We start from the raw sequence: 22,386 nt of genomic DNA, 5'->3' as shown, positions 1-22,386 counted from the left end.
TTTGGAAATTTCTCTCTTTTTAAAGACTCCCTTCCCGGGACGGATTTCTGTCCCTACCTTTTTTGTCTCTCTTTTTATCTTTTATATTTTTTCCTGCTGCTGCTGCTAAGTCACTTCAGTTGTGTCTGACTCTGTGCGGCCCCATAGACAGCAGCCCACCAGGCTCCCCCGTCCCTGGGATTCTCCAGGCAAGAACACTGGCGTGGGTTGCCATTTCCTTCTCCAATGCATTAAAGTGAAAAGTGAAAGTGAAGTCGTTCAGTCATGTCCGACTCTTAGCAACCCCATGGACTGCAGCCTACCAGGCTCCTCCACCCATGGGATTTTCCAGGCTCCTTTCAAAGACAATGGGCTGCTTTTCTGAGTGCCTGATGTCCTCTACCGGCATTCAAAAGTTGTTTTGTGGAATTTACTCAGCGTTCAAATGTTCTTTTTGATGAATTTGTGGGGGAGAAAGTGGTCTCCCTGCCCGATTCCTCTGCCATTTTAGGACCGCCCCCGGGAACAAGTTCTGAAGCTACCAGATTGAGAGCTAGTTGGCAGGCAGCCCAGCCTGACCTGGGGCAGAGCCAGGACAGCTGCCCAACAAGAGTGTCCCAAGATGGACAAGCTGCTGCTTACAGCCGCTGCTCTGGGCCAAGCAGCTGGACCCCTCTGCCTCAGCCCAGATGCAAGCTAGTTGCTTCCATTTCAGTTCTCAGCTTTCTGTTTTCAGACCATGGGGTTTGCAAACAGCCATTTCCCACTGGGTCTGTTTCTGCAAATCACTGATGTGGGAGTTTGAATGCGTTTGTCCCCTTCATGTACCAAAGGCTCAAAAGTGGGGGAGAGAGGGACTTCCCTGGTGGTTCAGTGGTTAAGACTCTGCTTCCAATGCAGGGGGTGCAGGTTCAACCCCTAGTCAGGGAACTAAGAGCCCACATAGCCAAATTTTTTTTTTTTTAAGTGGGGAGAGAGCATGGGTAGTGCCCTAGGGGAGAAAGTAGGGGTTCAACTCATGAAGAGTTTTCTGAACTTCATGAGAAATTCAGACCTCCAGAGTGTCATCTTGTCCTTTTCTTTGCTTCTGTGCTTGGCAGTACAGGATTCAAAAAAATGGGATTTACTATTATTTCCTAATATACCCAGTGCCCTGAATCACTCAACTTAACTGCAGTGAAGTTCTTCGTTCTGTTTTGCTATCTCTTCCCTGTTATAAATCCAGCAGAACTAAAGAGCAGTATGTCACAAGTCTCTGAAGAGGGCATTCCTGTGTGGATCTGATGTGATAATTCTATTTGAATTGTATTTAGTTGTCTGCCATCTAAGTTCCAGAGAAAAACTAGATTCAGAGGGATACAAAGATAGACAATATAAAATTCTATCCCTTAGAAGGCTTACTCTCTCGCGTGATTAAATAATTTGGAGGAAATACATGGCTAACGAAAGAAAAAACTTGATTCTTTAAGGCACAACTTCTTGCAGATTTTAACAAGCTGACATCAGTTGTGACTCTCTTAGAAGGAGTTTCTATTTCCCAAATGTCTTAGTCTCTCCCTCTCTTTTTCAGGAACATCCCCAAAAAATTACTCATAGGAAAGTTGTCCTCTACTACAGTCATTTTTGTTCTGCCCTCTCTAGATTAAATAAAAAACACTATTCATGTCTTTCATCACACTCAGATGGTTTGAACAGAGATAGTCTGGTAAGCCTATGTCCTACCTTTCTTCTAATCAAGGTTGTTTAATTTAGAAGTATGTCATTTAACTTAGAGGCCTCATGGGGTCTCAAGTGTGATTCATGTAGTAAGCTCAGTGTCTTAGAAGCCCTTGAGGAGGACAGAGTTGGGTCCACAGGATGTGAACAGAAGTGCAGTGAAAGAGGCGGGATCTGGGGAGTCACAGGATGGGAGTCAGAGGACTTTGGGAGCTGGGACAACCCTGTGGACTCGAGGAGCAAGAACTGTGGAAAAATTTTCAGTTTGGTCACCCTAGCTAGAAGAAAAGACGGCTTCTAGGATGGTTCCTCTCTCTACCAGGAAGCTGGTACAAAGTCAACACTCATAGCAATGGTATAACTGGTGGTAAGAAAACAATGAGGGGATGACAGAAAAGTTGTCCAAATGTTTGGGCGAAAGAGCATCTAAGGTGAGTTGAACCTCTGAGAAACTATTCATCAAGTACCAAGGCACTTGGTGACCTCATGGACTTCGGAAACATTTAAAGCTGCGGTCTTTAGGTCCAGCAGTCTAAAGTCTTTAAAAGGATGGGGATTAAAAGCCACAACAGCAGGCTGAATTTGAAGGCTGCTTTAGATCTGATAGAAGGGGAAATGTAGTGTTTGAGTGTGGGGTTTAGGGTTTAGAGGCAGAACATGAGAACTTGGGTTCTGATGAGGAAGGGGCGGGAGGAGCAGATTGCAGGAAGGGTGGAGGGCTCTTTTCTAAGCCTACATTCTCCTCTCATCTCTACAGAAGAGAAACCCTGAAACTCCGAGGCCATTCCACCGAAGTTAGCCTGTTCTTCCCAGCCACAGTGGACCAGAGAACCTGGGGGGCAGATATGGAGGCAGGAGAGGGTGTGGGGCAGAACCCACTGATGTGTGGAGAACAACAAACAAGGATTTCTGGAAGGACATTAAAAAGTTTCATCAGTGGTGTGTCAGTTAATCAGAGGAAGTGGGATAACCGTCAGCTTCTGATCAGAGGGAGAGTTGCAGAGCGGGAGATGGTGTGGGGTTCACCCCAGCTATTGGTCTGTGCAGGAGTCTCGGCTCCAAGGAGACTTCTGTTTGTTTAGGGTTAGAGAGAAAGAAAGAGGAAGAAAGGAGGAGAAGAAGAGAAATGGAACCTGAGACAAGTGCAGAGAGAGACTCTGAAAGGAAGTGATCCATACACAAGAGAAAGTAAAACTGGAGTGTAAAACCACACCAACTTCAAAAGGCAAGTCGCTTTGGCCAACCGACCTCATAAAAACATCTCATCTCTTGCAGGCACCTGCTCCTGCCACAACTGTCGTCTTCCTTCACCGAGGGGAGAGTTCCCTCCTCTGGAGCCCCCTCCTACCCTTACCTACTTGGAGCTGGCAGCGGCCAGGCCCACCTTAGAAGGTAGGAGTAAATGAGAGGGTGGGTGTGAATGAGATTTAAACTCAAGTGTTTTGTAGTCACGTATTATCATTTTTGCTGTGCTCAGGATAAACTGGTTTCTTCTGAAATAGGTTTGGTAAAAGAGAGGAGTCAAAAGCCTGTCCTTTAGACTTTGATCTGCATCTTTTCTGGATTTTAGGTTTCTTTTTTTTTCTTACTTTATTTTAAAAAATATTTTTTGGTGGCGGTATGTGGGATTTTAATTCCTTGACCAGGGATCAAACCCGAATCCCCTGCATTTCAAGGCAGATTCTTAACCACTGGATCACCAAGGAAGTCCCAAGGTTTCTTAATTATAAAATGATTAGATAAAAATAAATGGTCTTCAAGTTTCTTTCCAGTATAACATTTTATATTTCTAGTTATTCTCAGTTCAGTTCAGTTCAGTCACTCAGTCGTGTCCGACTCTTTGCGACCCCATGAATCACAGCACGCCAGGCCTCCCTGTCCATCACCAACTCCCGGAGTACACTCAAACTCATGTCCACAGAGTCGGTGATGCCATCCAGCCATCTCATTCTCTGTCGTCCCTGTCTCCTCCCGCCCCTAATCCCTCCCAGCATCAGAGTCTTTTCCAGTGAGTCAGCTCGTCGCATGAGGTGGCCAAAGTATTGCAGTTTCAGCTTTAGCATCAGTCCTTCCAATGAATACCCAGGATTGATCTCCTGTAGAATGGACTGGTTGGATCTCCTTGCAGTCCAAGGGACTCTCAAGAGTCTTCTCCAACACCACAGTTCAAAAGCATCAATTCTTTGGCGATCAACTTTCTTCACAGTCCAACTCTCACATCCATGCATGACCACGGGAAAAACCATAGCCTTGACTAGACGGACCTTGGTTGGCAAAGTAATGTCTGCTTTTTAATATACTATCAAGGTTGGTCATAACTTTCCTTCCAAGGAGTAAGCGTCTTTTAATTTCATGGCTTAAATCAGCATCTGCAGTGATTTTGGAGCCCAAAAAAATAAAGTCTGACACTGTTTCCACTGTTTCCCCATCTATTTCCCATGAAGTGATGGGACCAGATGCCATGATCTTTGTTTTCTGAATGTTGAGCTTCAAGCCAACCTTTTCACTCTCCTCTTTCACTTTCATCAAGAGGCTTTTGAGTTCCTCTTCACTTTCTGCCATAAGGGTGGTGTCATCTGCATATCTGAGGTTATTGATATTTGTCCCAGCAATCTTGATTCCAGCTTGTGCTTCTTCCAGCCCAGTGTTCCTAATGATGTACTCTGGGTATAAGTTAAATAAGCAAGGTGACAATATACAACCTTGATGTACTCCTTTTCCTATTTGGAACCAGTCATTGAGTAAATACTCTGGGGAAAACAGTGAATACATCTAGACTCTAGACTTCAAACTTCACTTCCAAAGAGTGGACTTTATAACCCACAGATAAATTAAATGGGACTTTAAGCAGAATCTCTGTGTCCTGGTGTTTCCTATTCTGCCAACTTCTGTGTGCAGATGAATTTTTCAAGTAATTTTCTTTAAAGGCCACCAGGTGGCAGCCTATACTTATTCTCTGAGTTCTGCTTTGCCTAAGGTAGTAGGAGGTATCAACTACCAGGCAACAGTTGAAAAGGTTGACATAACCCAAACTGGCGAATTATCTCAAGAGATTGGATGGATTTAAGGGTTAAAAGAGGGTTTATTCCTAAGATTGGGTAAATTTTTATTTGAGTCAAAGTTGAATAGGATTTCAAAAGGTTCTATGAATACCTACAATACTATCTCAGTTCAGTTCGGTTCAGTCGCTCAGTTGTGTCTGACTCTTTGCGACCCCATGAATCGCAGCATGCCAGGCCTCCCTGTCCATCACCAATTCCCGGAGTTCACTCAAACAAAACTATCTAGAACACCCCCCAAAACTGTCCTTCTCATTATAGGGGACTGGAATGCAAAAGTGGGAAGTCAAGAAACACCTGGAGTAACAGGCAAATTTGGCCTTGGAGTACAGAATGAAGCAGGGCAAAGGCTAATAGAGTTTTGCAGAGAACACACTGGTCATAGCAAATACCCTCTTCCAACAACACAATAGAAGAGTCTACACTTGCACATCACCAGATGGTCTATACCAAATTCAGATTGATTATATTCTTTGCAGCCAAAGATGGAGAAGCTCTATACAGTCATCAAAAACAAGACTGGGAACTGACTGTGGCTCAGATCATGAACTCCTTATTGCCAAATTCAGACTTAAACTGAAGAAAGTAGGGAAAACCATTCAGATATGACCTAAATCAAATCCCTTATGATTATACAGTAGAAGTGACAAATAGATTCAAGGGATCAGATCTGATAGACAGAGTGCCTTAAGAACTATGGATGGAGGTTCATGACATTGTAAGGAGGCAGTGATCAAGACCATCCCCAAGAAAAAGAAATGCAAAAAGGCATTTGGTTGTCTGAGGAGGCCTTACAAATAGCTGTGAAAAGAAGAGAAGCTAAAGGCAAAAGAGAAAAAGAAAGATATAAGCATCTGAATGCAGAGTTCCAAAGCATAGCAAGGAGAGATAAGAAAGCCTTCCTCAGTGATTAGTGCAAAGAAATAGAGGAAAACAATAGAAAGGGAAAGACTAGAGATCTCTTCAAGAAAATCAGAGATACCAAGGGATTTCATGCAAAGATGGGCACAATAAAGGACAGAAATGGTATGGACTTAACAGAAGCAGAAGATATTAAGAAGAGGTGGCAAGAATACACAGAAGAACTATACAAAAAAGATCTTTACAACCCAGATAATCACGATGGTGTGCTCACTCACCTAGAGCCAGACACACTGGAATGCAAAGTCAAGATGGCCTTAGGAAGCATCACTATGAACAAAGCTAGTGGAGGTGATGGAATCCCTGTCGAGCTATTTCAAATTCTAAAAGACAATGCTGTGAAAGTGCTGCACTCAATATGCCAGCAAATCTGGAAAACTCAGTAGTGGCCAAAGGACTGGAAAATGTCAGTTTTCATTGCAACCCCAAAGAAAGGCAATGCCAAAGAATACTCAAACTACTGTAAAATTGCACTCGTCTCACATGCTAGCAAAGTAATGCTCAAAATTCTCCAAGCCAGACTTCAGCAGTATGTGACCTGTGAACTTCCAGATGTTCAAGTTGGATTTAGAAAAGGCAGAGGAACCAGAGATCAAATTGCCAACATTTGCTGGATCATCAAAAAAGTGAGAGAGTTCCAGAAGAACATCTATTTCTGTTTTATTGACTATGCCAAAGACTTTGATGGTGTGGATCACAAGAAACTGGAAAATTCTGAAAGAGATGGGAATACCTGACCACCTGACCTGCCTCTTGAGAAACCTATATGCAGGTCAGGAAGCAACAGTTAGAACTGGACATGGAACAACAGACTGGTTCGAAATAGGAAAAGGAGTACATAAAGGCTGTATACTGTCACCCTGTTTATTTGATTTATGTGCAGAGTACAAAATGCCAGGCTGCATGAAGCACAAGCTGGAATCAAGATTGTTGGGAGAAATATCAATAACCTCAGATATGCAGATGACACCACCCTTAGGGCAGAAAGTGAAGAACTAAAGAGCCTCTTGATGAAAGTGAAAGAGGAGAGTGAAAAAGTTGGCTTAAAATTCAATATTTAGCAAACTAAGATCATGGCATCTGGTCCCATTACTTGATGGGAAATAGTTGGGAAACAATGGGAACAGTGGCTGACTTTGTTTTTCTGGGCTCCAAAATCACTGCCGATGGTGACTGCAGCCATGAAATTAAAAGACGCTTGCTCCTTGGAAGAAAAGCTATAACCAACCTAGACAGCATATTAAAAAGCAGAGACATTGCTTTGCCAGCTAAGGTCCATTTAGTCAAAGCTATGGTTTTTCCAATAGTCATGTATGGACGTGAGAGTAGGACTGTAGGAAAGTTGAGCACTGAAGAATTGATGCTTCTGAATTGTGGTGTTGGAGAATACTCTTGAGAGTCCCTTGGACTTCACGGAGATCCAACCAGTCCATCCTAAAGGAAATCAGTCTTTAATATTCATTGGAAGGACTGATGTTGAAGCTGAAACTCCAATATTGGGCCACCTGTTGTGAATAACTGACTCATTTGAAAAGACTTTGATGCTGGAAAGATTGAAGGTGGGAGGAGAAGGGGAGGACAGATGATAGGAAGGTTGGATGGCATCACTGACTGAATGGACATGAGTTTAAGCAAACTCTGGGAGTTGGTGATGGACAGGGAGGCCTGGTGTGCTGTGATTCATGGGGTCGCAGGGAGTCGGACATGACTGAGCGACTGAAATGAACTGAACTGATAAGTACCAAGGTGGAAAACATAGGGTATGCTTGGGAAATCTCAAGTAATGCCAGGTAAGTTGTATGGTAAAGAATGAGAGGAACATAAGATTGTTAAGATAGTTTGAGGCTAGAAATCTGAAGAAATTCCTTGGATGTCATGGTTCAGGGTTTGAACTTTGTTTTATTTTATAAATTTTTCTTTTGAAATAATTTCAAATTTATGGAGGAATTGTAAGCAGAGTAAAGAGAACTCCAGGACACCTGTCATACTGACTGACAATGGTTAATATTTTGCTTTATCACACAGTCTTTTTTTCTTAATTTTAAGAATAATTTGCTGATGTCATGTCCCTTTATCTTTTACTTTAAAACAAAGCTACCAATTTTCACAAGTCTAGTACAATTATCAAAATTAGGAAATCTGACAAAGACACAACATTATTATCTAAGATAGATCTTATTCAAATTTAATTTTTACCTCCATAAAGTACAGAATCACAAACAGCACATAGATTTCATGTCTATTTTATCTCCTTTCATCTGGAATTGCACTTCAATTTCCCTTTCTCTCTCATGACCTTGACATTTTGGAAGAGTATCATTCTTCCATCGTGTAGAGTGTCCTCCAGGTTGGTTTGTTTGCAGTTACCTGTGACTGACTTTGGTTTAGACGTTAGAAAAGGAGCTCCAGCAGTCTCAGAAGAAGGCCAGGATTTCATCTCTGGTCTGTCTGATTATGAAGACTGTATCATTGCTGCTGGTTTATAAATCCACTCATTCTGATGGCCATACTAGGAGCAACCCTTGTCATTGCCTTGGTAACTGATATAACCAGTCTCTTTCTTTTGAATCAACTTTATTTACTTAGGTCACACTGCACAGTTTGTGGGATCTTAGTGGCTAGTGACAAAAGTAACCTTTTTGATTTTCAGTCAGAAGCATTTTCTAATTATAGCCTATGCTTTCTTCTGAGGAGGGAGGAGAGGATTTGGGGGCCTGAGGGGGAAGACATAGGGAGCAAACACTGTGGGAGGTGGCGGATTTCAGGGGTAGGGAGACCTGTGAAATCACGATGCCTCTTCTGGCTTCCCGGATATGGGCTGCAGAGCTGCCCAGTGGTGCCTGCAGGCTTCAGGATGCAGGACACATCTGCGCCCTTCTTGGCTCCTTTTGCCAGAGCCCAGGAGATTGGCAGGGACCCTAGAGAAGACCCATTTTTCTCTTGGGGACAGGGCAGATGCTGAGCAGCTGAGCAAGCGGGACTAGGCAGGCAGGCACGAAGGGCCGTCTCCTCTAGCTAATTGGTTGTCCAGAAGCCCTGGAGCACAGCTTCCTCTTGGGTTCCCCCTTCCCTTGGGAGGCCAAGAATTGACTTCTCTACCTTCTCACTCCCAGTGGCTCTCTAGGCCCCCCGATAAATATTTTCCTGGGAAAAAGAGAGCTGAAGGGCAGATGGACCCTCAAAAGGACAAAAGCAATAGAAGAACCAGGCTTCTCCTCTGATTTTTGCTTAAAAGACAAGAGACCCCTAGGATAGAAGACAGAGGACAAATTTGCAAGGCCTTGCCTGGGCAGGGAAAGGTTAAAAGCTACAGAGAAAGATAGCTCTGAGAGTAAAGAAAAAGATCCCCAGTAAATATCTATATGTTTTCCCACTCCCCAAAATAATAGGCTGAAATGTGAGTGGGACTGGCCTAGGGTTGAAATAAAGGAAGATTTCTGTGAAATTTTGTTAAGTTTTATGTCACTTTAAGGGGGTAGATAAACCTGACAGATCCATCTTGGATATTGAAGGAAGGATGGGCTGATGCTTCAAGGAACAGCATGTTTCACAGGGAGATGGTAATGAAGAGAGAGGCAGGCTGTCAAGATTTGAATCACTGCTTGTCACTAACCAGTTATGTGAGTTTGGGTAAGCTATGTAGCCTTGAACGTGGGACAATAATAATGCCCATCTCTGGTGTTGTGAGAGTGAAATGAGAGGGTGTATAAAATTTAGTATATCACCTGGTATATAACAAGTGAGAAAAAAATTTAGCTGTTTGTTATCACACTTTTTAGTTATAATGAAAAGTACTGGGTTGAGGGTGAGGAAAACCATTCTTGTATTTCTATATCTTTCAAGATATCTAGTTCTTTTCTTGGTAAGTAATATCTTCTTCCCCCTATAAGTCCTTTATGTAAAAAGGCAGTATTGTGTGAGATCCAAGATCTGTTTCCAGTTGTGATACTAAGTCACGTTTTGAGCTAATGCAAAAACGTCATTATGTCACTACTCTGAGCCTCAGTTCCCCCAAATATACATGGAGAAAGTGAAAGTGTTAGTTGCTTAGTCAAGTCTGACTCTTCGTGACCCCATGGACTGTAGCCTGCCAGGCTCCTCTGTCCATGGAATTCTCCAGGCAATAATACTGGAGTGGGTAGCCATTCCCTTCTCCAGGGGATCTTCCTGACCCAGGAATGGAATCCAAGACTCCCACACTGCAGGTAGATTCTTTACTGTCTAAGCCACCAGAGAAGCCCCATACATGGAGAGGATAACACCTCTTTTGCGTTGCTAGTTAATAGGATAGTGTTTTGAGTCAGATAGGCCTGGATTTAAATGATAACTTCAAACTTACTAGCTGTCTGACTCTGAGTATTGTAATTAATACCTCTGAACTTCAGTTTCCTCTATTGTTAATTGGGGGTTATCATAGCATATATCTGTTGAACTTTCAAAAGACCATTTAGGACATTGAAGTAGAAGCTGCTTAACCCAGAGCTCTGCACAAAATTGCTGCTGTTGCTGCTCACTTCAGTCGTGACCGACTCTGTGTGACCCCATAGACAGAAGCCCACCAGGCTCCCCTGTCCCTGGGATTCTCCAGGCAAGAACACTGGAGTGGGTTGCCATTTCCTTCTCCAATGTGTGAAAGTGAAAAGTGAAAGTGAAGTCGCTCAGTCAGGTCCGACCCTTAGCAACCCCACGGACTGCAGCCTACCAGGCTCCTCCATCCATGGGATTTTCTAGGCAATAGTACTGGAGTGGCTTGCCATGCTGCTGCTACTGCTGCTAAGTCACTTCAGTCGTGTCCGACTCTGTGTGACCCCATAGACGGCAGCCCATCAGGCTCCCCCGTCCCTGGGATTCTCCAGGCAAGAACACTGGAGTGGGTTGCCATTTCCTTCTCCATAGGCATCCTCAAATTGAAATTGGTAGTTGGTAGCTTTTTGGTCTAAGTGAAATTGCCTACAGATTATTTTTCCAATCACATTTCTTTTGCCTCAGACAAAAAGGAGATAATGAGCATGCACATTTAAAATCCTTCTTCTGTTTCCCCACTTAGATCCACTGAAAAAGTATCTGAGAATATTTGTTCAGAATCGAACCATAACCTGCTCCTTCACTCCTGTCCCTTCCCTCCCCTTTTCTCCACTCTAGCCAACAAGGCCCATCTATCAGCTCTCAAGCTCACTTTTGTCATGCAGAGTGGACTAGCTGCTAGCTACCGAGCTCCACCCCCCTCACACCAACACAGGCGCACACATCCTGCACAACACACACATCATTTCTCAAAAGCCAAATTAAAGTCACCGTCCATCCACGAAGAGAAGCCTCTTTCCTAGTGTCTTCTCCCGGGAGAATCCTCACTTTTCATTGACATCACCCTCCAGCCCCCATCCTTCACACAAGCACAAACCGGTCACCATTCCACTTCTCCTCCCCTACTCTATTGCTCAGTAATTATATTCTCCGCCTCCCAGTGTCATGCTAATACAGGCTCCTGACACAGCTGCCCAGATTAAATTAGAGCCCAAACCAGCAGGCTGACTAATTATATTTTCAGCCCGGAATTTTCTTCCTCCACCTTTGGGGTATGGGGCCTATGAGAAGTAAATGATCACTGCCAATATTTGCTGAGGACATTTGACTCTTCTTGCCTGGATGGTTTTGTCTTCCCCAACCAATCTGGGCCCCTGGAATTAGATTAGATCAGAAAGAGAGAAGAGACTTTTACTCAAAGGACCTACCTAAATCCCATCCATCCTTCTGCCAGCTGTGCCTGGCCACTATCATCAGGCCAACGAAGAAAGAATGGCACAGAACTCTTTCTCAAAACTGAGATTCTACTCCTACTTTTGTGAGCCTTTCCCCTCTTCCTCACTCTCAAGTCTTTTCTCCAAATATTCATTGCCACTTATCCTGCAGTGTTGTTCGGTTACTAAGTCACGTCCAACTCTGTGACCCCCTGGATTGCAGCACACCAGCCTTTCCTGTCCTTCACTATCTCCTGGAGTTTGTTGAAACTCATGTCCATTGATTTGGTGATGTCATCAAACCATCACATCCTCTGTTGTCCCCTTTACCACCTGCCCTCAATCTTTCCTGGCATCCGGGTCTTTTCTTCTACCTCTATCTCAAGTGTAAAAGAAGGCTACTTTCCTTACAGAATTCTGTTTTACAGCTTGTCCTCCAGCCTTTGCCTTCATGTTGTTTTAGTCAGTCATGTTCGACTCTTTGCTACCCCATGGAGTGTAACCTGCCAGAGTCCTCGTCCATGGGATTCTCCAGGTAAAAATACTGGAGTGGGCTGCCATTCCCTTCTCCAGGGGATCTTCCAGACCCAGGATCGAACACATGTCTCCTGCCTTGGCAGGCGTGTTCCTTATTAGCTGAGCCACCTGGGGAGCCTTTACGACTGGAACATAATTGATATCTCAAGTTGCCTAGAGACAAATTTTGCCAGTCCTTAATTTCTTCATTCCATTAATATTGGTTGTGCGCTTACCATACATCCCATAGTGAGGTAGATGTGAAAGTATGAAAGTGAAAGTCCCTCAGTTGTGTCCGACTCTTTGTGACCCCATGGACTATACAGTCTGTGGAATTCTCCAGACCAGAATACTGGAGAGGGTGGCCTTTCCCTTCTCCAGGGGATCTTCCCAACCCAGGGATCAAACCCAGGTCTCCTGCATTGCAGGTGGATTCTTCACCAGCTGAGCCACAAGGGAAGCCTAAGAATATGGAAATGGGTAGCCTATCCCTTCTCCAGTGGACCTTCCCGACCCAGGAATCGAACCTGAAGTCTCCTGCATTGCAAGTGGATTCTTTACCAACTGAGCTATCAGGGGAGCCCATGTGAAAGTATGTAAAGGCATAATTCCTGCTTTGAAGAAGAGCAGGGTCTCATGATTGGTCTACATATGTATAGATGTGCCTTCAGTAGTTCAGGTCTACTATAAGGCTACGTGGGGAGGTAACATAGCAGGAGAGCACATGGCAGCAGGAACTCAATTATTCTGAGTCTAGGAATGCCAGGACAGTGATGCCCAGAGAGAGAGAAACGGATAATTAAGGAAACGTTTGAGCTCTCCTAACTCACCATCTGTGTATCCCTAAGTCTGCACTTCCAGGAGAGGATCTGATGAGGTCTCTTCACCAATATCCAAAATGAAATATCCCCCTGGGGTTTTGCCCCAGGCCCTCCAGAGGGGATGCGTGTCCTTCACACATGACCTACGCAAGGTCTGCCTCTGACCCTAGGTGCGGTTAAGCCTGAATGATAACTTTAGGGAGAATGAGCCACCATCCTCAGTAAGGCACAGTGGACCAAACAGACAGCACAATAAATACAATGTACAAACGTTATTTAACAAAAGTAAGAGGTAAAGTCAAACAGACTTTATATTAAGTCCAATTTATATGAAGAGAAAAACTGACTAGAAGAAAATTTATCTTGAATATGTATAGTAACCTACTCGAATTTAACTGAACTTTGTTGCTGGGAAGAATACAGCTCACACACAGGTACAGATGAATAATTTGTACATTTTTCGAGTATTCACTGAATACTGCCTTAGATGTGTACATTAAATGTGAAAAAGATTTAACTGCTTATCCCCAGATACACTTCTTTATGCTGCTGCTGCTGCTGCTGCTGCTGCTGCGTCACTTCAGTCGTGTCCGACTCTGTGTGACCCCATAGACAGAAGCCCACCAGGCTCCCCCCTCCCTGGGATTCTCCAGGCAAGAACACTGGAGTGGGTTGCCATTTCCTTCTCCAATGTGTGAAAGTGAAAAGTGAAAGTGAAGTCGCTCAGTCGTGTCCGACCCTTAGCGACCCCACGGACTGCAGCCTACCAGGCTCCTCCATCCATGGGATTTTCTAGGCAAGAGTACTGGAGTGGCTAGTTGATCTTTTGGAGGAGTGGTTCCAAATAACAGTGGTTTTGGCTCACGAATCATGTAATGACCCCAGCCTGGACGTTCTGGACACCCAGTCTCCTCCACCCTTCTTCAAACATCAGATGGGTGTGGGTATTTGAAAAAGTCTCTGGGTAACATGACTACTTGTAGTGCTGACCAAAGGACAAATCCGAGCTGGCAGCGACTTGTGTGTCCATTTCCGGCCAAGGCAATGATTGGACTGCCAGACACTTGTTTTTAAAACCATTCTTCAGAGTAAGCAATTGGGTGTATCAGAATGAGATGATCTGGGTCTGAAATTTCATAGCCCTTCAGGATTCTGCCACTTCATTAGCTCATGCCTTGTATGGGTTTATTCATATTTTTATAGGTTGCCTTTCCTATTTCTCTTCACACCTGGGCCTTGTCTTCCTCCCCAGTGACACTGGGTGATCAAAAGATTACGAACCTTGCAGTCAGGTAAGTTTGGGTGAGAGTACCGCCATGGCACTGAACAGGTGTACACAGGTGCATACTTTTTCTTAACTTCTCAGTCCTTATCTGCAAAAGACAAAATCATGTTTCTTTGTAGTTTCTTGGGGAATATTATACCAGTCAAAGTTCTTCAGGGAAACAAAACCAATTATATGTTTTTATTTATTGTAGGGATTGGCTCACTTGATTTTGGAGGCAAGAAGTCCTATAACCTGTTGACTGCACACTGGAGACCAGGAAGGAAGATAATGCAATTCAGTCCAAGTCTGAAGGCCTGAGGACCAGGGGCCTGCCGAGTCCAGTCTAAAGGCCCAGGAGGCAGGAGCATCCATATTTGAGGGCTGGAGAAGATGATGTCCCTCAGGCAGGGAGCAGAGACTGGCCCTTCCTACACCTTTTTATTCTGTTCAGGGGCCCAGCACATTGGGTGCATATACCTGTACTGGTGAGGGTGATCTTTACTTAGTCTCCTATCTAAATGCAAACATTTCCCAGAAACACCCTTACAGACACACCCAGGAATGTTTTGCAGGTAATCTGGGTATCCCTTAGCCCAGTCAAGTTGACACATAAAATTAAGCATCACAAATTTTAAATTAAAAAATGGTGTGAAATTGACTGGATGCATGCTAAGTTGCTTCAGTTATGTCCAACTCTGTGACTCTATGGACTGTAGCCTGCCAGTCTCCTCTGTCTATGGGATTCTCCAGGCAAGAATACTGGAGTGGGTTGCTGTGCCCTCCTCTAGGGCATCTTCCTGATCCAGGGATCAAACCTGTGTCTCCTGCATTGGCAGGTAGGTTCTTTACCACTAGGGCCACCTAGGGATATGCTAATTTTCTTTCTCATTTCCTTAAGCTCATAGATAATTCACAAGAGTTCATTGTAACTGTTTTACCAGTATCTGGATCAGAGAGACACCCAAGAGTTTGCTTATAAACGGACTAAAAGTAGTTCAAGAAAAAAATCTTACAAAGTGCTAATGAGTATTGCAGCTACTTACAACAACACTGAGAGAAAATTGCAAAAGAATACAAAATTTATTAAGTGTTCAGTTAACTGGCACTGCCTTCAGAATATGGGAGAGGAACACATAATTTGTTTTTTCTAATTTTGAAAGTGCTGTAGGCCTTTGCAGTTAACTAGACCAGCTGCTTTGTCAGGGCCCTTTTTATCCCTCCACTGATCTTCTTAGCCACTTCCGCCTCACCTATCCCCCAGCCAAAGAATGACTTAGCCAAGAGCAAGCAGTGTGGAGGAGGAGTCTAAAAGGAGATTAGACTTCTTGGTTGTTAAACCTGCCACATCTCCTCTTCCAAGCAGTCTGGCTTCATAATGCAGCTCATAATTTTTCAATTGAAGAGCAGTTAATTTACAATATTTTTGTGTACAGCAAAGTGATTCAGTTAATGCATATATATATATGTGTGTGTGTGAATATATACACACATACATATATTCTTTTTCAGATTCTTTTCCATTATAGGTTATCACAAGGTATTGAATATAGTTCCCTGTGCTATACAGTAGGCTCTTGTTGCTAATTTTTTAAAAATATATAGTAGTGTGTATATGTTAATCCCAAGCTCTTAATTGATCCCTTCCTTACCCCTCTTTCCCCTTTGGTAACCATAAATTTGTTCTCTACATCTATGAATCTGTTTTTCTTTTTTAAATCATTAAAAAATCATTAAAGTCATTGTATCATATTTTTAAATTCCACATATATGTGATACCATATGATATTTGTCTTTATTCAGTGTCCTCTCAATGTGATCTTAGCAAGTTAAATCTGAAATGGGAGAATAGTGATCACAGAGTTCACAGAGGTGTTATAATTTGCTAGAAGTAACAAGGTGAGTTATTGACAAATTCAGAACTGAAACCCAAATCATCTACCTTCCAGCCAGTGTTTTTTTTTTTCTTATTTGAACTGTGGACACGCTGTTTTGCCTATGTTTGTTTGGCTATTTCTCCTATTAAATTGAGACTGTTATAAAAGCAAAACAAATATTGGGCTTCCCTAGGGGATCAGATGATAAAGAATCTGTCTGAAATGGATGAGACCCAGGTTCAGTCCCTGGGCTGGGACAATGCCCTGGAGAGGGGGATGGCAATCCACCCTAGTATTCTTGCCCAGAGCATTCCATGAACAGAGGAGCCTAGCGAGCTACAGTCCATGGAGTTGTAAAGAGTTAGACACAACTGGTGACTAAGATTAGGTTAGGCAACAAATATTGCCTCTTTCTGTTCTTCTACTATTCCTCTAAAACTTCATGAAAAGTAGGATAATCTTAAGTGTGTTTTCCAAACTGAGACACTTTTGAGAATGAAAAGGAGGGACTGCTAATAATTTAGCATGATACATATTAATGAGTGAATCTACTTCACTGAAGTTTTGCTTTTCTTTTATAAATGTAATTTAAGGTGTTCCTGTTCTTTAAGGAGCTTCTATCCTCACTCCTTATGTTGTTGTTGTGGTTCAGCCACCCGAACCTGTCCGACTCTCCATGACCCCATGAACTGCAGCACGCCAGGCCTCTCTGTCCCTCACCATCTCCAGGTGTTTGCCCAAGTTCATGTCCACTGCATCAGGGATGCCATCCAGCCATCTCACCTTCTGACGCCCATTTCTGCTTTTGCCCTTAATCTTTCTCAGCATCAGTCTTTTCCATGGAGTCAGTTCTTCACATCAGAAGGCTAAATATTGGAGCTTATACTTCAGCATCAGTCCTTCCAATGAGTATTCATGGTTGATTTCCTTTAAGACTGACTGGTTTGATCTCCTTGCTGTCTAAGGGACTCTCAAGAGTCTTCTGCAGCACCACAGTTTTAAAGTATAAATTTTTCAGCAGTCAGCTTTCATCTCTCACAACCATACATGACTACTGGAAAGACCATAGCGTTGACTACACGGACATTTGTTGGGTAGAATGATGTCTCTGCTTTTCAACACTCTGTCTAGTTTTGTCATAGCTTTTCTGCCAAGAAGCAATGGTCTTCTAATTTCTTGGCTGCAATCACCATTCACAGTGAATTTAGAGCACAAGAAGAGGAAATCTGTCACTGCTTCCACCTTTTCCCCTTCTATTTGCCATGAAGTGATGGGGCTGGATGCCATGATCTTAGTTTAATATTTAATTTTACACTGGCTTTTTCACTTTCCTCCTTTACCCCCATCAAGAGGTTCTTTAGTTTCTCTTTGCTTTCTGCCATTAGAGTGGTATCATCTGCATATCTCATGTTGCTGATGTTTCTCCCGCCAGTCTTGATTCTAGCTTGTAAACTCTTCCAGCCCGGCATTTCTCATGATGTGCTCAGGGTAAAAGTTAAATAAACAGGGTGACAACAAACAGCCTCATCGTACTCCTTTCTCAATCCTGAACCAGTTAGTTGTTCCACACAGGAGGTTTCTAACTGTTGCTTCTTCACCTACATACAGGTTTCTCAGGAGACAGGTAAGATGGTCTGGCATTCCCATTTCTTTAAGAGTTTCACTCCCTATAAGCTCCATGAATAGGGATAGAACTCTTTCAGGCTGAAATCCTTCTGTAAACACAAATTCTCTCTTTCTTTGTCTCTGTCCCTGTCTCTTATACACACACACACACAGACACAAAGACGCAAAGACACACAGACACACACATGTTTGTTATGTAGCATACTTTGGGCACAGAGAGACACCTAGATCTTGGGCTAATTTGGTTCCTAAGAGGAAAATATCCTGAATAAGCCAAGGGAACTGGATGGAATGCTTCTAGAAAAGACAGAGAGGGAAGGACCTACCTCACCACCTCTTCTTCCCTATTTTGACCCATTTTTCTTTCTCCTTTTTGTATTCAAAACAAACATTTAACATCTCATTTTAGTCTTTACTCTTGCCATGCACATGGACATTTTACAATATATTTAATTCAATTACTTATACAGTGTTATAAGCATTTTAAAGGCATAAGTTTCTTGAGGCCTGGAACAAAGATATTTGTTTTAAGTAAAGAATTTTCAACAAGAACTTCTCACTGAAAGACAAAAATAGGATTTCTGTGACAGCAGAGGGAAAGTAGGACAGGTTGAAACCAAGATCGAATATCCTGAGTTTAAATGTCAAGAGATTATTCCTGAGAACACTTGTGAAATTAAATGTTCTAGTGTTTAAATGATTTTTCTCATTTTAATGTAAACAATAATGTCATGTATATTGAAAGAAAGTTGACAAGAAACTTGTCAACCCAATTCTCCACTAGATTCCTAGTGCCCAAAACTCTCTGGCCAGCCTGGTGCTCAGAAAAAGTTTATGTAATGATGGCCAGGTCATCCTGCCAGTGATGCGGGACTCTTTTTTGTTGAGTATTATTTATTTATTTATTTTGATTGGGTTGGATCTTAGTTGCAGCACTAAGAATGGGATTTTCATTGCATCATGTGGGATTTTTTGTTGTGGTGCACAGACTCTTTAGTTGTGGCATGCAGGTGCTGTAGTTGTGGTGGGTGGGTTTAACTGCTTCATAGCATGTGACTTCTTAGTTTCCCAACTAGAGATCAAACCCATGTCTCCTGCATTGCAAGGGAATTCTTACCCACTGGACCTCCAGGCAAGTCCCTGATGTGGGATCCTTGAGATCAACTCTCACAGCTCAGTTCAACACATGTAATAAATGTAGTACATTTTGTGCTACAGAAATGACATTGAAAAGAAGATAAGTTTTGACATGAGGAGAGCACTCATTCTGTAGGAGACATGAACAAACAGAATGAATTGTGATCATTTAGCACATAATAGTACTGCTACGGTAGAGGTAAAAAAATGACTGGAAGAATAGGGTCATTAAAAAGGTGGCGTGCACTAGAAGAATGAGTGGGTTTTTAACAGAGAATGGAAATTATTTGTTGGGATGCAAAATAATCTAATCTGAATATAATTTGGATATGAATAATTTGGACTGCAAGGAGATCCAACCAGTCCATTCTAAAGGAGATCAATCCTAGGTGTTCATTGGAAGGACTGATGCTAAAGCTGAAACTCCAATACTTTGGCCACCTCATGTGATGAGTTGACTCACTGGAAAATACTCTGATGCTGGGAGGGATTGGGGGCAGGAGGAGACGGGGACGACAGAGAATGAGATGACTGGATGGCATCACCGACTCAATGGACATGAGTTTGAATGAACTCCGGAAGTTGGTGATGGACAGGGAGGCCTGGCGTGCTGTGATTCACGGGGCCACAAAGTGTCAGACACGACTGAGCGACTGAACTGAACTGAACTGAATGGTTGTAGGAGACAAAGGAGGGAGCATGAGAAAATCAGGATATTTGAGACATGCAAAGAAGCCAGGGATCCTGGAGGAGAGTGTGCAAGGTTAAGAGGACCCAAGGTCCAGTCAGAAGAAGGAAAGATGTATAAGTCACTGGAAGGACTTTGTGAGGAAAATGTGAAGCTATTAAAAGTTTTGAGCAAACAGTGGCGATAGTTCTCACTTCAATGCTAGGCTGAGAACAGACTTGTAAAGATTAGGGATGTAAAGAAGAGGACCAGTCAGGAGACTAAAGATGATGATGACTCAGACCAGGGTTGTAGCAGAGCTGGTGGGATTCTGAATATACTTGGAAGGTTGGACCAACCAAAGCTTGTTGACTGGTTGGATGAGGAAGAGAAAGAGAGTGCACAGGAATGACCTCAAGCTCTTTGGCCAAAGTCCCTAGAGAGCGGGATTTTGTTAGTGGTAACTGAGAGGTAGAAGCCTGGAGGAGGATAAGATTTAGAGAGATAAGGACTCAGCTTTAGACAAGTTTAGCTTGAGATGTCTCTGACTCATAACTTGGTGATAACCAAGTTGGCTGTCGAATATATGGGTCTGGCATCCAAGGGGTGGTCTGCACTGAAGATACATACTTGGGCATGAACACTTACAGCAAAGATGGCTTTAGAACATAATCATAAAGAGTTAGATGCAGGAAATCAGTATCAGTAGAGTTAGTATAGACTCAGAAAGGTGAGTTTTAGAAGGAAGTTAGAGAGTATTGGGATTTCACAGTCTGTGTTTTGATTCACCACGTTATTAGATTGCTTTCAGGGGGATTATAAATTCTCTGTGTCCTAGTGATGTGAAACGTATCTCAGGAAACCTGAAGAGACTCTTACACATTTGACTAACAACTTATTTTAAACTGGTACAACAACATTTTACTATAAAAATAAAAAAAAAATCAAAATAGCTTACTGCCTAAGGAATAACAGAAGTCTGTTGTGTTTCTTTCTTACTTTTTTTCCTTTGAATGTTTGAAAATGCTGGATTCTTCCAAAATTCTACCAAAATAAGCTGTTTATAAGGCAAAGCTTAATTTTTTGCTTTCCATGGCAAGGGAGATCATTGTGTTGTCAGAATCTTAGGTGTGTGTGTGTGTCTTTTTTTTTTTAGAGGGACTGGGAGGGGGTTGGGATATTTATAATGTGAAGGTGTAGTTTAAGAAGAGTGTTTCAGTGTGAGATGTGAAGATAACAGGATAAAGATAATGATATAACAGTTTAGGATTAAGAAAGAAAGGCAAGGATTATAAAATGAGAATTTTGAAGAGTCTTAGATGGTAAGAAGTCACTTGATACTATCATTCAATATTCGTTTAAACATTTCCCCCCCTTTCTTTCAGCAAAATTCCTAAAATAAACAGTAAAGCATTTGAAATAATTTTCCTCCTGGGCAAGAGATTCTTGAATAGGGAATGTATACAGGTTAATGTATACAGTAAGCTGTATGGCGGAGAAGGCAATGGCAAGCCACTCCAGTACTATTGCCTAGAAAATCCCATGGATGGAGGAGCCTGGTAGGCTGCAGTCCGTGGGGTCCTAAGGGTCGGACATGACTGAGTGACTTCACTTTCACTTTTCACTTTCACACATTGGAGAAGGAAATGGCAACCCACTCCAGTGTTCTTGCCTGGAGAATCCCAGGGACGGGGGAACCTGGTGGGCTTCCGTCTATGGGGTCGCACAGAGTCGGACACGACTGAAGTGACTTAGCAGCAGCAAGCTGTATGGGGGTAGAAAATTGTCAGTTCTTAGCACACATTGCAGACAACTGAGGTCACATTGTGCACAAAAATTTTCCTGTGCTGCAGGATCGATCCCTGGGTAGAGAAGGTCCCCTGGAGGAGGAAAATGGCAGCCCACTCCAGTATTCTTGCCTGAAAATTTTGATGGACAGAGGAGCCTGGCAGGCTACAGTTCAAGGGGTAACAAAGAGTTGGACACAACTGAGCAACTGAACACAAACACACACACACACATGTGCTTTTTATTTATTTTCTGCCATTTTTAGATGTCTTCAAAATCTGTGGTAAACACAAGGCAAAAGCTGCAAAGTTTTATTTCACAAATTTACCTAAATGGAATTAATTATTCTGCTGAGCCCAGCTGAACTGTGGTGTTGGAGAAGACTCTTGGACTGCAAGGAAATCCAACCAGTCCATTCCAAAGGAGATCAATCCTGGGTTTTCATTGGAAGGACTGATGGTAAAGTTGAAACTCCAATACTTTGGCCACCTCATGCGATGAGTTGACTCACTGGAAAAGAGTCTGATGCTAGGAGGGATTGGGGGTAGGAGGAGACGGGGACGACAGAGAATGAGATGGCTGGATGGCATCACCGACTCGATGGACATGAGTTTGAGTGAACTCCGGGGGTTGGTGATGGACAGGGAGGCCTGGCGTGCTGTGATTTATGGGGTCACAAAGAGTCGGACCCGACTAAGCGGCTGAACTGAACTGAACTGAATTTAACTTAATAAACAGCACAGGGATGAATTTACTTATACACAAGGATACTTCTGATTTGAGGGTGTTTTGTTTAGATCATTTGAGGTGAGACTATGTGAGCAAAGAATTGTAGTCTCATCTTAACACACAAGTGACTTTTGGTTTTGTTGTGGTTGTTTTCAGATAAGCTCCCATCACATCATCAAGCCATCTCAGTGAGTAGCCTCATTCAAGTTCACTCTCCCTATGGACGTTTTAGTTTTTTTTTCCATGCACAAATTAATTTAGATTTTTTTGCCCAAGGGAGGAAAAAATTAGGTAGATATCCAAAGCACTCTGTATATATGAACTTGCTGTTTAGTTTCTATGGCTCAAAATTGTCAGAACCTTAAAAGTTAGTACAATCATGCAACACATTTCCCAGAAACAAGTTAATTTAATTATCAATCCTAGTCAAAAATGATAAAATAAGTAAATCTGCTGATTTTCCTCAGCAGTCACAAACAAAACAAAACATCTAAGGGTGTCACCTTAAACAAATATACTTCCTTGAGGGGTTTATTATTATACACAGT

The 22,386-nt window shown here is 42.7% G+C and overlaps 1 long non-coding RNA gene across 1 annotated transcript; it reads left to right on the top strand.

Moving 5' to 3' along the window:
- Positions 1–2,468: 2,468 nt before the first annotated feature.
- On the top strand, positions 2,469–20,284 carry LOC129537030 (uncharacterized). The gene is made up of 4 exons (XR_008681915.2): positions 2,469–3,087; positions 12,358–12,521; positions 13,954–14,042; positions 14,229–20,284. It is a non-coding gene; the product is annotated as an uncharacterized LOC129537030 (long non-coding RNA).
- Positions 20,285–22,386: the final 2,102 nt, after the last annotated feature.

The sequence above is a fragment of the Moschus berezovskii genome, chromosome 6 (assembly GCF_049115385.1).
Source record: "Moschus berezovskii isolate FMDL1 chromosome 6, NW_MosBer_1.0, whole genome shotgun sequence".
Classification (NCBI taxonomy): Eukaryota; Metazoa; Chordata; class Mammalia; order Artiodactyla; family Moschidae; genus Moschus; species Moschus berezovskii.
This window is presented reverse-complemented; position numbering and strand designations above follow the sequence as displayed.